The 16,587-nt window shown below is 41.1% G+C and overlaps 1 protein-coding gene across 15 annotated transcripts in view; it reads right to left on the reverse strand.

Annotated features, from left to right (window-relative positions):
• dtnba (dystrobrevin, beta a) overlaps positions 1–14,533 on the reverse strand; it is a 66,341-nt gene extending 51,808 nt beyond the window's left edge. For 5 of the 15 annotated variants that reach the window (XR_015035279.1, XR_015035278.1, XM_085771797.1 and 2 more), the window contains exons 1-2: positions 14,198–14,501; positions 6,451–6,501 (exon numbers count right to left, since the gene is read on the reverse strand). The gene's annotated coding sequence lies outside the window, so the exon portion shown is untranslated. Of the gene's footprint in view, positions 1–6,450; positions 6,502–8,581; positions 8,751–14,197 lie in introns of those variants that run through there. The other 10 variants (XR_015035280.1, XM_085771802.1, XM_085771801.1 and 7 more) reach the window with 7 other exon arrangements.
• Positions 14,534–16,587: the final 2,054 nt, after the last annotated feature.

Raw genomic sequence — 16,587 nt, forward strand, 5'->3', positions numbered from 1 at the left:
TGAACTCAGAGCCATCAGTCTAAGAAAACAATGATACTTTGATAATTTTGGAAACTGAAAATAAAAAACAATATGTACAGCACGCCTGTTAAAGGGTGTATAAATAATCAACTGCCTTTTTTATTTATCATTAATCGAAAATTTCTTCTTATACTTTTTGTGGGAAATGCTGTTTACCTTAGTTATATGTAATAGTAAATTAAACATCTTTAGATTTTTGTTATTGGACAATTAATCAATTAATTAAGAATGGGGCTGCATAATATGCAAAAATATTATGTTTATATGGGCAAATATTGTAACCTGCATTTTACTGTAAGTGTGAATGGTCCTATTTGTTTAACTTCTTGTACCAAAAAAACATGTTCCTTTACATCCTGACAATATGATTTGTTGGCCCTGGTCTGTATATCAACACGTTAACACTCACAACAATGTTGTGACACTTGACCTTTATCAAAAAAAAAAAAACATACTATGACTTCAGTTACGTTGCAATTAACTGTGCCACCCTAATTAAGTAAATTATCCACAGCTTGTTATTTCTGCATCGTATCTAATAAATCTGTCACACATCTGGTGTGTTGCTTAAATCTACTGTTTATCTGCAGTTCCTATCAGAGGCGTAGTTTCTCCCATGTGCAGTTTGGGATTGCATGTTCAACATTACAGTAAGTGTCGACTCAGCACGTTTTTTCGTTTTGGTCTACAGAGGATAAAAATGTTCAACAAAGTGAATTTGCTCTTGAAACAACCTCTGTGTTTCTAATAGTCTGTGATTTAATCAACAAGCGACTCAAATTTTCAGTTAATCTTTCTTCGTTCCTTGATTTTTATCTTATTTTTTTTATTTTAATCTTAGCCAGTGCCTTATTTCTTATATTTATTACACGATCTTTGTCTGTGCACATTTGCTTTTTATACTGATGTGTTTTTCTATGTCATTTTGTGTTTCTACGTTTATGTTTGCATGCTTTTTTTTCTATGCGATCCAATGAGCTGCAACCCAAACTGCCCTTTGGGGACAATCTGAACTGAACTGGATCCCTAACGGATGGAAAATACAAACCATAGTAACACAGCATTTATTTATACACACAGGTGGGTCTACTAACTGCACGCATGCCGACACACCCACACGCCCCTCAAAAAGGCAGCGGCGGCGGTTGGGGGGCGTCAGATTCGTGGCCACTAGAGGATGATGAGCTGAGTGCCGAGTAAATAAACACATTAATGATGAGAGCAGCTGATGAAATCTGAACCGCCTGGTGTTCTGGCATTTAGACAAGAAGAAAAAGACGGAGAGAAACCAAGAGAGTTGTTCGCCGTAGCCGCCCGTCGCCCGTCGACCACCGCCACCGTCACAGGTGACACAGAAAAACACCAGAGGACATCAGTCACCATGGCAACAGTTATACTACACCACGAAGCTGAAACACGCACACACACGCACACACACAAATATTTGCATTCCTTGTATAAAATGTGGTGACAAGCCAACCAACCCCCTGCACACACACACACACACACACACACACACACACACACACACACACACACACACACACACACACACACACACACACACACACACACACACACACACACACACACACACACACACACACACACACACACACACACACACACACACACACACACACACACACACACACACACACACACACACACACATTCCAGAGAGGATTTGAAAGCTTCCCAGGAGACTTCACGCTTCATCCAGACAAAAGGACTCCTCACTTTCACACACTCACACACACACACACGGACACGGACACGGACACACACATTCACTTACATCGTTAAACAGCTGCTTCTTTGCCATTTTTCACTCACTCACACTCACTCACATACACACACTCGATGCTGCTGGTACCGGTTAGTCAAGTACAAGTGTGTGACTCCAACACACAGCGATTGATCTTCACTTGGGCCTAATCATCAATATGGGAGTTTTTGGGGATAAATACTGATATTATTTAGAGATCTTTACATCTAATCACCTGTTAATTGGCTGATTCTCCTCATGTTCACATAAACACATATTTATTTTAATGGTCCTTCAGTTTTGGATGAAACTCTTGTGACAAATATGGATTTCAGCTGGTTCAACATGTCCCTGTTTAACAGTAAACAACTTTTATTACTCAAAATATCTTCAGTGCAGCACTGCAGTTAACTCTTGGCCAAAGTAAATACAATGAAATAAAAAGAAGTTTTCTACAAAAAGGATGAAAACCTTTCAGGAATAATTACACACTTTCTTCTCACAGGCCCCTGTCAGTCAGTCCTACAGTGTTGCGTGGAGAAAAACTACAAACAAGATTAAAACCACAAACCGAATGAACATAACAAAGTTTTTTTTCCCCTACTGGACAAACAATCCAAGGCCATAATTTTTAAAATAAAATCGAACAGTTTGGGGTTCACCTGCAAAGTGTAAAAGCACAAAAAATGTGTCCACAGACAGTACGTTTACATGACAGTTGAAAAAAATGAATTCTTGCCTTAACCCGACTATAACTAGTGGAAACTGAAGTTCATGTAAACGCGTTAGTCCAACTAATATCGGAGTTCTCCTTATCCCACTCAGACACCCAGATAATGCGATTGAAATACGACTTCCTTCTGCATGTATACATCTTAATCGGAGTTAAACTGGAGAATGCATGTGCACCTGCTCTAAAGATGACACTAAGTGTAGCAGAGAACCCGGTCCGAACCCAGCAAAGACTAAAAAACAGCAGCGTCAGCACCGATTGAGTGCATTTCACACAGTGCAACCAGCGAGATGTGTTTTTTTTTTTTTTTTAAAGAAAAAAAAACACAGGACAGAACTCCGACAAGACACTCAAATCGAGCTATGTCATTTTTCCTCTGTGCTAACCCTCCTCCCGGCCATGTGCATTTGTTTTCAACAAAGCCAAAAAGAAAGCAATCAATAGAGCAGTACATAACATATTGTATACGATGTTGCGATTTTGTGTAGTCTTAAACAAGAGATTATGGGTCACGGGGCGCGTTTGTGTTGTGGTGCCGCAGAGACGAGAGCTGGGACACCGGGTCGGAGGCTCCGATCTAAGGTTGGTTTTCAGCCAAGAGACGCTACGAGGAAGGCAGAGAGCCTCCATTCTCCCTGGAACAAGTTACAAGTCATTTATCCATTTAAACCATCACAATTACTCCAAAACTGTTTAATTAAGGTAAAAATGAAGCATAGTTAAAGCAGAAGTAAGCGATCCGGTCGTTTTGGCTAATGCTGCGTTCCAGGCAGGCTTTTGAAACCGTAAGTTAGAGCTTCAAGTCACGACTTATGACTTTGTAGCGTTCCAGGCAACCCGCAACTCGCGTTTCTGCGACCTGTTTTACCTGTGAAAGTCACTATAACGCCCACTCGTAACTTCCGACCCGCGAACTCGCACCAGATCGAACTGGTACGACTTCACGGGTTGCCTTGAACGCACCATAACGTCTCGTCAGTCGATGGAGTTAGCAGCCCCCGCCCTCGTCATGGATCTATTGGTCCTCGTCCCTACGTCACCACATTCAGGCGCGTCCCTTGGCTGCACACACAGCCCTTCATGCCGTTCTCTCTCCTCATTGGATAAAAATTGTAGGATACAAGAAAAGTTTTCTCCTCGGCTCAGAGCAGAGCAGAGTGACTGACAGACCCGTGTTTCGGTCCAAACACTCTATGTAAGTGATTGCTGTCGGAAGATATAACTATTTAAGACTTATATTAACACAAAAATATCGCTTACTTCTGCTTTAAGCTAAAAGTCCTGTATAGTTCCTCTTTAAATCAGAAGTAAATGAGCCCTATAATGCTCACTAGACAACACATGTACTTCTCATGTTGCTCCGCTCATGCTGCAAGGTTGTAGATGAAAATATCAAACTTGTTTGAGGACAAACTGGACGTCACAGTTAGGAGACACATGAACGAGCTGCCGCTGTCCTCTAACTTCTGTAACTTTAAGACATGGTGTGTGCAGCTCTGATTGAGCTTTTGGGCCCATTGTTTCATTTGCTGGTGGTGCTGAACAAATTAAGTTTATGTTCCAACTTGTATTTATGTGTTTCCGGGGCGGCTGCGGCTCAGGTCTCCCACTAATCACAGGGTTGTCGGTTCGATCCCCGGCTCCTCCTCCTGCCTGTCATGTCAGCTCCTAATGGTCTAGACTTGCACCGTACGTACGCGGCTGTGCACAACCACTACTGGTGAATGTGAGAATGAATGAGAGGCAAATTATGATTAAGTGCTGTGGAAAAAAAAACATCTTGAGTGCTGCACAGTCTATTTTCTCCTTTAATTGATTATTCAGCTGGTAAAGCGTCAGATAAAATGTGGAAAAATGCAGCCAGGATTCAATAAAACCCCGAGGCGATGTCATCAGACAGTTTGTGATTTGTGGATGTGGAGGAGTCGGTCGCTGAACGGATTCATTGAGGCTCGTTATGAAGAGCAGCTCAGAGTGGAAGTGACACGAGCCAAAAAAAGACACACGACTGCCTCCACTTGCTCATCAGTTACAACTCTGCTCTCCCGCGGTGAGTAAATTGTTATTTCCAGCCTGTCCTTGGTGATAACTACACCCTGTCTGTCTGTCTGTCTGTCTGTCTGCTTATAGCTGACACGGAGGAACATTTGCAGTGTGAGGTTTGCTTCTTATTTTAACTCTGAGAGCTTTAAGCTATCGTTGATATAATTACCCTTCCCGCAATTACCCCCCCCCCTCCTCCCACCCATCCCCCAAAATGTGTCAGAGGGGTGGGAACGGCTCAGCTTGGCTTGGCTGCTGTGTTTTTACCCAATCACTGGGTCAGAGTACGAACGAAGGTTGGTCACAGGAAATTCACAGGATTTTTTTTGACGTCCAAATCAAACAAACTTTCACCCGACGTCCCTGAATAAACCTGCAGCAGGATCCCAGGAAACATTGGCTGAACACTGTGAGCTGATGGACATGCACTTTGTTAGACATGTGATGTCATTAGAGGCCAAAATTATCTTTATTATTAATTTATCTCATTATTTTCTCTGTGAATCCCTTAATCCTTTAGTCTATATACCATCAAAAATCTTTTTTTTCTAGTTCATTTGTATTAAGTTTACTATCATATAGAAGAAAAGGACTATATCTTCACATATAAAGCCGAAACCAGGACATTATAACAATTATTGGACTATCAGAATTGTTTTTATGTCAGTCACGTGTTCAATTAGCTCTAAATCACATGTTCGCTCAAATAAACTTCAAATTAAAGACACAATTTCATGGGGTTAAAAGCATAAACTACACACATCTAGAAACATCATCAAACAGTTGAAGCTACAGAGTCAGTTTTGTGCCATTAAGTCACTGAACTAAAATAAACAATGACTGATAATAAAAGATTTTGCTTGTTTGACGCAGTAGCAGCCAATGCTAACATCAAAAAGGTAATACGAGGACAATGGTGGAGCTCATATGCAGATGTTCAACAGGTATAACATTTAACATGAGCTTAGTTATACTTACATATATATTTGCTAATTAGCTCTACAGCCGGAGGTTAATGGGAATAAAATCAGTTTTGTTGTTATCTGATCATAATTATTGGACTCATTAACACTGCGACCTGATGAAAAGTTCAGGGATCAAGGTTATTTTAAACCAATTTTCTTTTCAACAATACATCCTACCGATAGTTGTCTTGATATTTCCGTCTGCACCACCCAAACTGCTATTAAAACACAAACTCGTGATATCATATTCTTATTTGAGTGGGTATTAAAATGTTTCGCTTTACGACCACGCTGCTGTCAGAGTGATTGGGTGTCTCAGAGTCAGAAGTAAAAAAAAGAAAACACACACACAATGGATTTCACGCTGAGGTGATAATTACATAAAGAGCTGTGTCATAAAATAAACTCCTGTTCCTGAATCATGAGGCCGTGGAAATAAAAAAAGTGGTGACTGACAGAGGACGTTCTCTCTCTGTGCTCGGCTGCTCCAAGGCTTTTTTTTTCTGCAGCGAAGCAACAGGGGGAGAGGAAAAAAGAAAAAGGGAGGAGGAAGAAGAGGTGGAGAGAGGTACAGTACATACAGCTGACTCTGTGTGTGTGTGTGTTCACAGTTTGTGTGGGTGGCGGTGCACGCTGCCGTTGCACCATGGTGTTTTATTGTTGCTGACATTTGCTGAGCTTTACGGAAACAAACATACAAACAACACATGCTGCTCCGAAAACACACACACACACACACAAACACACACACTCTGAACCTAGAGATGCTCCGCAGGCTGCTGGCTTCACTGTACTGAAAAGGGCTGCTACTGCATCGAAACTGGGTGTGTATTTACATGTGACTGTGTGTGTGTGTGTGTGTGTGTGTGTGTGTGTGTGTGTGTGTGTGTGTGTGTGTGTGTGTGTGTGTGTGGTCATACCTCTCTGTGTCAGGGGGTCACACAGGACAGAGGAGCCTCAACAATGGATGTCTAAGCAGAGAGACAGAGAGACAAGAGAAAAGCAGTTTGAAAAGTCTTTTCAGTGTAAAGAACAAAAACGTCAAAGGCTCTTTAGATACAGTAGAGGACACACACATGCACACACACACAGACACACACTCCTCCTACAGCTCTGTGCACTACTTTTCCCTTTAATTATGATATAAATTAAATAAACTAATATAATCTGACTGTAGATCACCTGGATTTACTTTCGATTCTCCCATTTTATCTGTTTTATTTTACTAAAACTAACTATTGTATATTGCCTGTTTTACTTTGTCATTGTTTTTTATTATATGCTGTTAACTGTTGTTATCGGTTTTTATTTTGAGAGAGTTGAGTTGAGAGAGAGCCAGGGCAGACTACATTTCATTGCATTACTGTACAACGGCATACTTTTTAATGTATATGACAAATAAACTAACTAATGGATTCACGGTTTCACTTTCATTTATGCTCCTTTAGCTGTTTGTATTTTAATCAGCTGTCAGAGATAAAAACAAAAAACTATTGACGTACAAGTAGCTACTTAACAGATCATTTAAGGTCATTAAACTTGAATGTGAGTCAACACAATCATGTTTTTATTATGATTCTCAACAAACAGTATATTCATTCAACTGTTTGTAGACGCCGACGCCCCGCTCCTTTATTAGATGTTTAAAATATTAGAAAAGACAGCGCCGAGCTGAACCGCCGCCAAGAGCCGAGTTAATTCTCCTCAAACAAGACATAACAATTATAATGAGTTTACACACCGACATGTCGTTAGGATCGAGCTCAGCGAGCGCTCCTGACAGGCAGCAGAGTCGGAAACATTCTCACAGCAAAAAGTCCAACTCTGGCCTCAGAGGTGTGAAATATCTATGTGCATATGTCTGTGCATGAAGTGCACATCAGGAGAGCTGGAGTCAATAAATGTATCTGATTGCACAATATTGAGCTAGATATGAACAAAGGTCACACTTATTGAGTATGAACACACTTAAAATGAATAAAAAGAAGGATTCACAGATGTATTTTGGGTTTTATATGTAAATAAGAAAAAGATTTGTCCTTGTATGTAAATGTAAAACAAATCAACAAATACTTCTGCTTTAAATATGAATCCACTTGGCTCCAAGAATTTGCGATTTTCATCAAAAACATGTATGATAATCACAAGAACAAATGTATTAATCGTATGTATGTACAGTGTACATACATACGATTAATACATTTGTGAATCCTTCTGTGTGCATTCATTCATTTTGAGACCGATCTGACTCCGTACATCCTGAGCTTCGAGGCAGCTACATCCCATCAGCAGGTGTCGCAAACAAAGAGAGATACCACACAGTCATACCACAGCGTAGAAACACTCAAAATTCAAAATTATGCAAAAAAATATCACCATTTAGATACACTACAAGTAAAACTACTCATTTCACAGCAGTGCCAATCATAATACTGCGCCATCAGTGTAAAAAAAACTCTTGCTAACCTGATTTACCACCTACTTGTTTACATGAGCTGTTCTCTTCTGCATCCTGTTACCAGCCACAAACGCCACGTGTGATGTTGATCGCACTATTCAACACTGTCACTCTGTCACTTTCTGTTGCACACCTCATACTCCACAAACTAAGTATGACATTATGACAGATATTCAAAAGTAGTGTGAGCCTTCGATGTTATTCATACATCCTACACACACATACACAGAGTTTGTACTTAAGTAACCATGCGTGACTGCATTAGGCAAATATTATGATGTTCAGTCTCATCAACATTTACTTTTTCTCTCCCTTTTCACTGCAGGATGTTATGTAACTGTGTGATATATATACACACGTGTGTAAAAAGGGGTGATACATCACTGCAGACCACCCAACCAGTGCACCTGTGCACAAACAGCCACACACACACACACTGCAAATGGTCCTGAAAGCAAACACACACTATCTCCTCTCCTACTAACATCACTCTCACACTCTCTCACACACACACTCAAAAACACCTGTCCATATAGGAAACAGTTGCTCTCCATCTAAAACATGCAACACTTTGATTTCTGACCAAGACTTACAAAATAAATCACAGATCCCGGCCTCAACGCTGTGATCGGAGGGTGAATCCACACACACTAAATGTTCACGAGTGGGACAGAAGATGAAGACGAAGACGAAGAAGACGACGGAGAGGAGGACGACAGCGATAGAGAACGGGCGTCAGCCAGGCGAGGGGGCACTAAAGAGGGGTAAGAGGGTGTTTACCACACCACGCACCGTTCATGCCACATGACCACATGCAGCTGCTCTGTACGCTCACTGTCTGCCCTGACAGGACCCGACCAGTGTGTGCGTATGTGTGTGTGTGTGTGTGATAAATGATATATATACAGTAGACAACTTTAGACTCTGACTCTTTGCTGAAATACCTTCGAGCTCCATTTATCTTCTAAATGACACTTTACTGTAACACATGAAGCAGATGAGGCTCAGTGGCAGCAGGACACACATCCATCTGCAGAGACTTTTAAAATGTGTTTTTTTTTTTAACGTTTATACACAAATGTGGATGGTGGTGCTTTTTGTGGAGCTGGCTGTGACAAGTGTAATTTTCACAAAAAAAACTGAAAAATTAGACGTTCCAGTATTCCTCTTCAATCATGTACAAATAGCCTATGTCTTTTAGAAGAAGCAGTCAGTATTAGTAGTTGGTGTGACGCCAATCTACATATCATTGGATCCTGATTAATAAACAGAGATCTGAAGAAGGGGCTGAAAAAATGACAATTTTCTGAATGTGCAAGTTATGTTTTGAATAAAGGAATCACTATAGTATATGGAAATAGCGAGAATGTAGGACACTCTCTTTATCTGAGTGAGGCCAGTATAACTACATCAAAAAGCTTCCCCTGTTTGATGAACGAGCCAAAACAGAAACATATTTACATCCAAGAAGGTGGACATTTGGCATTTGTCTTAAATTTCTGTCAAATTAAACAAAACTACGAGGAGTTTCGGAAAGCAAAGGGTTTTCACACTACATTTCCCATGAGCCTCCGTGCGCACAGTGAAATTCTTGGACCAGCACAAGACGGACGAAAGCGAAAGCATTTCCCAAGAATGTTTTCATTAATCAAGAACGAAAGTCGGAGGTTCGAAGATGATCAGATACCGTCGTAGTTCTGACCATAAACGATGCCAACTTGTGATCCGGCGGAGTTATTCCCATGACCCGCCGGGCAGCGTCCAGGAAACTAGGAAATGCTGAGCGAGTCGACCACTAAATAATAATATCAAAACAACTATAAAGACAAAACGATATATTTATCTAAAATGGACCCATTAACAAGTGCCTGGGTAACGTAGATTCATCCACATTAATATGAGACTCTTTTATAACCAAAAGCAAACTCCTCTGGGTCTCTTTAATAGATGAGAACACAGGTGGTATAGATATATTGTGACTCTTTTTAGCTTTAAAGAGGTCAAGTGTACAGCCAGTAAACTGAAAACACAAATACCAAGTGGCAAACAGCACCCACATATTTAAAAAAAATCTAGCTCAACACAAATCCCTCTCAGAGCCTCTTTACCACAGAGAAACACCTGCGACTGTACCAACTACAATCAGGTTGAGCTGAAGGCCTCTCCAGTGTCACCCCCTCTCTCTCTCCTGACCCCTGACCCCGGAGCTGCCACAGAGACAACCCGGCTGACCCGGCCCGACCCCGGCCTGTCACCGGGCAGGTAAAAACAGAAGCAACTCGTGTCCGGTTACACATTTAAGACGGACAGCGAGCATGCCGAGGGGCGTTTGGAGCACCGGTCCAGAAGTTATAGCGTAGTCTGAGGTGGCGATATGATGGAGACGGAGGACTTAGACGATAAAATACACACTCAAATCCTAACTGTCAGTCCAAGAAGTGAACTAAAGTTGCTGATTTTGAGGGATTTTGTTGGGAAAATCTTCCCTGATTTGATTTGTAGCTCTCTGATACACAGAAAGGAGTTGTAAAATCCAGTCTCAGACTAACATAAACCACCGCTGGCTTCTTCTGAGCCTTCAAACTCATGAACCAGTTACTAAATCTGGACTCCCTGACCCTTTTACTGGTACATGACCAATAAAAATCAATATTTAAGAGTTTAACAAATCTCTAAATAACAATGTGTGGACTGAATTTTTAAGCATTTTTGACACGACACCACCAAGATAAGGACAACTTCACCTTATCTCTGCTCTCAGGTGGACAAACTATGCGATGGCAATACTGTTCCTAAATTCCCCCAAACCTAAAATCAATAGCCAACATATTTACACTGGAAAGCTCAATGTTTGGTGCAATGTGAAGTCGTCCAATAAAGCGTCGCGTTGCCCAATCAAATACATGTGCAAGGCTACATTCCTGGATGTTTATGTTGTACCATGGGCACCTAACTTGTGTTTATTTTTGCAACTGTGGTGAAAAATGACAAAACAATATCTGCATTAGTGACTTTTACATAGAGGTAACAACTGTGATTGTATTTTGAAAGTGATTTTGCATCAGATAAGCTTTCAACCCACGAAACCTGAAGGTTAAACCTGCATTTGGATCGTGTTTCATAGATTCACTGAAGCCTGAAGCAACATGCCCCCATCACACAGTCCCCTGCTTTGTTTTACAGTAACACAGAGCTGGTTTCCTGCAGCACAAACTTATAAGAAACTATATTATCAGACTCATAATCATCTATCCACACAAACCCCTAGACTTGGGACTGCAACTGAAGCTGAAACCGGGACTGGTATAATCTTCTTGGTGGTGATGGTGGTATGCTGCTCAGAGAACTGTCAAGTGGTCATGCTGGTTGCAAAGAAATAAAGGAGGAAATGAAAAGCAGCAGAGCAATGCAGACAGACAGACAGACAGACAGAAACACAGCGGGAACAAAAGGTTTTCAATACCAAGATATGAAGAACTACAGAGAAAGAAATGAAGACGTACAAATCTAATCTCACCAAGAAGCCGGAAGGAAAGAGACAGGAAGAGGGTAAAAGAGAAAAACAAAGGAAGTGAAAGTTGTGTCTAGTGTGTCTTCAAGAAACAAAAGTTTGATCATTCGACACCTTGAAATATGTGAGCTGCAAGTTCAATGTCAAACACATGAAAGATTTGAGTCGCTGAAAGTCAAAGACTCTTCACAACAACCCTCTAAATCATCATCTAATCCATAAACTTTAAATTAATAGCTTTAGTCCATTTCTTTGCCCTTGAGCCAGTCATTTAAAAAAAAACAAAAAAAACAGCCCTATTATTCTTGTGAAGCAGGAGCCCAGCAGCAGTAATCCTGGATTCCCACAGATTTAGTCACCCAGCTCCATTGCAGATCAATGGGCAGGCTGAAGGGCCAGCACGGTATCGATGACCTTAGTAAGCCATTGCAGGCTTTCAAAACAAGCCGTTATATAAACTAAGCGATGACACACAAAAAAACAAGCGGTTCTTTTGCTGAAAGCCAACTAACCTTTCATTTATTTACTCTGTACTTTACTGCAATTCTGCAAAGCTATTTGAGAATTAACTCTAAATGAGTAGAGGGCTCTGAGGTCGTCAGAAGTGGTGGAGGGCCACGCAACTGCTCCTACATGCAAAATGAGGAATACTTAAATTTCACTATAATTTAATTCTCGCAAAAATTACATGAACTAGAGGCTGGATGGGAATGACTGCTTCTAATCATAGGTTTCACCCCCGCAGCTATTATCTCCCCCACCCTCACTGGAGACGGTAACACAATTCACCACCACTATAAATCAACAACCACTAAAATCTTTTTTTTTTTCCATATGGAGACACTTAGACGAAATGTTATGAAGTAACAGTGCAGAAATGCCTGCAGGTAATACAGTCGCATAGGTGAAAGAGTAAAGCCATTTATAATACCTGGTTATCACAGGCAGCAGGGCGTTTGGCAGGAAAAGTGGGATGGTTAATTCACGTTTCCCCCTCTCATTCTGCCCCATTTAAAAATGTAAACAAATCGCCCACTTGCTCAATTAAAGTACAGTTACTAAGGACGTTTCATCAGTTGCTGTGATCTCTCTCTCTCTTTCTCTCTCCCCCTCTCTTTCTGTCATCATCCCCCCTTTTTTTAAGCTTCCTCCATTGGGAGCAACAGTTTGGAAAAGTCTACAACCTGCCTAGATACACAAATAAAACATTTTTAAAAACACCAAATGTGGTTTCGCTCCTGGATTTAGATTTGCACTCTCCTCTGTTTCTATCACAGCCTATGCTTGATTTGTTTGTTAAAGAACTTGACTTTTACCTTATTCTAGGCCTACTTTTACTTTTAGCTTTATCTACATCTGAATTAGATTTTAAAAAGCTGCTTCATTGGTGGTCTGTTAAAATAACAGAGATAATGGATAACTTTAGTTAGGATACAGAGATTAAAAAGATATAAAAGGTCTAGCACACAGCAAGCTTGCCAAGCTTATTATAGATAGACCTATATCAGTTTAGCCTATACAAACAGCTGTACAGAAATACATGACATTAGATGCATACAAGCTGCTTTAAATGCCCTTTACGGATGATTTGAATAACCAAAAGAACAATTTATCAACAAAAAACAACTCCTTTCACAAATTGTGCTGGTGTTTTCAGTTTTCTTGCAGAAATCATCTCCCAAAAAAACTATACAGTCCACAGCAGAGCTTATCCTGTTTACACTATTATCAGCACTTTATGAGTTAAAAAAAACCCATTTTAGTTTTGGGGAAGTGGGTCATGCTGAGCCCTGAAAATGCTTTGGAGGCCTCCTCCCACATCAACTTCTGACAGGTAGCTAGGCCTACTGATGTGATTTACAGGATGGCTGAGGATCAGTTAGTCTAAATAACATTTTTGATGTAATTGCTCCCAACTGGACAGGTTAAAGGATATATTAGCCCCCAACAATGCCATCTTTATCCTGGCATTCTTGCTACATCTGTTTCCATTCATGCCTGTTGCACTGTAAGTGTACATTGTACAACACAGAAAGGTAGCCGAGTTTCACATTTGACGATACTTCTTAGAAATCACGTAAAAGTTTGGTGAAAAATATGACGATAACGTAAGAAAACGTAAAATTGCACTATTTTCCAACGAACCAACGGTCGTCACCATAGATACAGGACCAACGTTCCAACACCAATGGCAGTTACCAGTTAGGATTTGAAAAGTGGGTTTGACTTCTGACTCGACGACGCTGCCTGGGAGGGACAACACACACACACACGCACACGCACACACACACACACACACACACACACACACACACACACACACACACACACACACACACACACCGGACATTTTTTCTTTACGTGTAATATTTCGACAGTCTACTCTTCCCTGGATTTCAAAAAAAATAGTCAAAGCTACTTCATTTCAAGTTCTGCCTCCTTCTGAGGAAGCTCGGTGACATCTGAGCGGCCATATTGCAAGAAAAAAGTTTAACTCCCTGTGTTCACCTTGTCCCCCCTCCTCCTCCTCCTCCTCCGAATGAATGTGTGGTACTTGAAAATCTCTCAAACTCAACCGCTGGTAACGTAGTTTTGTTGACATTGAAAGTCGCACTAAAACTTGAACTTCCCGCTTTTTGTTTTAAAGGTTTATCTCGTTAGTAAGGTAAGATGTTAGTTAGTTAGTTAGTCTGCTCACCGGGACTATTTTCGGCAGGTAGGCTAGCCTTTTCGTGGCCGAAATACCAACATCAACACTGAAACGTGCGGCGGCACCGACTTGGCGACTTCACTTCAGCCAGCCGTCTCTTCGCCCCCTCTCTGACTCTTCAGATATATCCGCTTCCTCTTCTTTTCGCCGTGTTTCGTGGCTCCTTCTCCGGTTCAGATAGTGTCCTCCTCCGTCCTTTCCCCCTTCGCGGTCCCGTTATTTATTTCCGTAGAGAAACCATGCCTCACACCCTCCACTACTACACACTACACCCGCCGCCACCACCACCACCGCCTCACCGCTGCTGCTGCTGCTGCTGTGATGAAGTGCAAACTATTTTTGAAAGAAGTCACACACACTCGGCTCGTCGGTCCGTCCCACTCCCCACCTCACCTCACCCCCCGACCGACACTACAGTGGCACACACACACAGCAGCAAATAGTAAGTCTACTCACTTCATTTTCTACCTCTATGAAGGCCAACTTATTTAATATCCAGCGTGATTATTTCACACACAGGAACGAAAACTGGTTGACTGGTTCAGGATTGTCTTCTAAAGTTACGGATTGCCCCTCAAGCTCAAGCCACCGCACGGACGGATCGTGATTTCAAGGAGCCCCGGGGCAGACAGGAGGAAAAAAAGCCCCCCCTTCATTTACTACACAGGAAAAGGACACCCCAGACCCAAGGACACCTGTTTTTCCTCTTTTAGCAAACTGCAAGGATGCAAAGTGATAACAAAGAAAATCAAAACAGAAACAAAGGGACAGAAAAAGAGTAGGGGAGTGCAGGGTCGATTGATACACTTTTCTTTTAAACGTCTTTTTCAAAGATGACGTTATGTACACAAACATTTTTATCATGTGATCAACAACTCACATGTGTATTCTCTTAGTTACAAGTGTAATTTAACACATATGTTGGATGATCGCACTGTTTTATAACTTTGAACGTAAGTTGATCTGTCTCAAATGCCCCACCTATGCGGGTCGTTTGAAACACAGAGGAGGGACGGTTGAAACAGCATATTTTAAACAGAAACTACTGACATTACTCTCGTTTTTATGCAGCATATCGGACAACATACTAGTGTACTCGTCATTGCCAAAATGTCACATAATTTTTTACAATATAAATAGGTCAAATAAATATTTTTGTCCCGTGCGTAATTGTCAAGATCCGCATTTCGATTAAACTCACCTTTCTTCTTTTGTACGAATTGTTGGATTATTATTGCATGAAACACACAATACAACTTTTGATCACAAAAAAACTACCGCACGTAAGATTTTACTTTCCGTAGTCAAAAACCGGTTCACGCTAATAACTTTTGAATGGCGTGACGTCATTTCACGAGCTTTCGCAGGATTGGTAGGTGTTGAGTGCTGAAGGTAGTGACGAAATCTGACGGCTGTGGTTTTCGAGGAAATCGCTGTGTATCAATCGACCCGGCGCTCCCCAGCTGCGTTCAAAACAACTCGGAGGTCGTAATTTCCAACTCGGAAATTTCCGACTTCCGACATCATTGCGCTCACGCTGCAGGAACTCGGAAGAAAAACAACATGGATAGCTACCTGAAGGAAGTTTGACATATTGTGGCTCATAGCTGAATATGAAAAATAAATGCAGCAGTAAATTATGTTTAGCCTATTTTGGAGGAGAGGAGATGCCGTAGATGTGTGCACATACAATGTTATAGCCTTGATAACAGTTAAACGTTTTTCCGTCACATACGAGGACCACAATTTCACACCATACAGCAATCACAGCTAAATATAAACGTATTTCATATAGGCTACTGCAATAAAGTCGGAGCTCTTATATGATACCCGAGTTTGACGCCGTTCAATTCATTTTTTACAACTCGGAGCTCGTTTTTTTCCATCTTCCGAGTTGTCTTGAACGCAACATGAGTCCCTGTAAGCCTATTTGTGGTCATTTTGAGTCTCTGGAGTTTTTGTAGTCATTTGTACCGTTTTTAAGTTTTGAGTATGATTGATTATCATCATTTTTTCTTTTTTAGTTGTTGTCGTTTGTGTTTTTGTAGTCTTTCTGAATGTCTTTGTTGTCGCTCCAAGTCCCTTTTGGTAGCCCTTTCGTGTCTCTTTGACATTGTTATGTCCCTTCGTAGGACTCTTTGTAGTTGTTCCAAACTTCTTTGTAGTCGTTCAAAGTTTATTTCTACAGTAGTCGTTCTGTCTATCTGTAGGCTAGTGACTCTGACATTCTTTGCAGTCCTTTTGTGTCTCTTTGTAGTCGTTCTGTCTCTTCGTATGAACCTTTGTAGTCGTTCCAAGTCCCTTTGTATTCGTTCCAAGTCTATTTGTAGTCGCTCCATCTATTTGTGGTGAGTCTTTGCTGTCTCTTTCTAGTTGTT

The sequence above is a fragment of the Trachurus japonicus genome, chromosome 24 (genome assembly GCF_045865225.1).
Source record: "Trachurus japonicus isolate A0001 chromosome 24, Traja_1.0".
Classification (NCBI taxonomy): domain Eukaryota; kingdom Metazoa; phylum Chordata; class Actinopteri; order Carangiformes; family Carangidae; genus Trachurus; species Trachurus japonicus.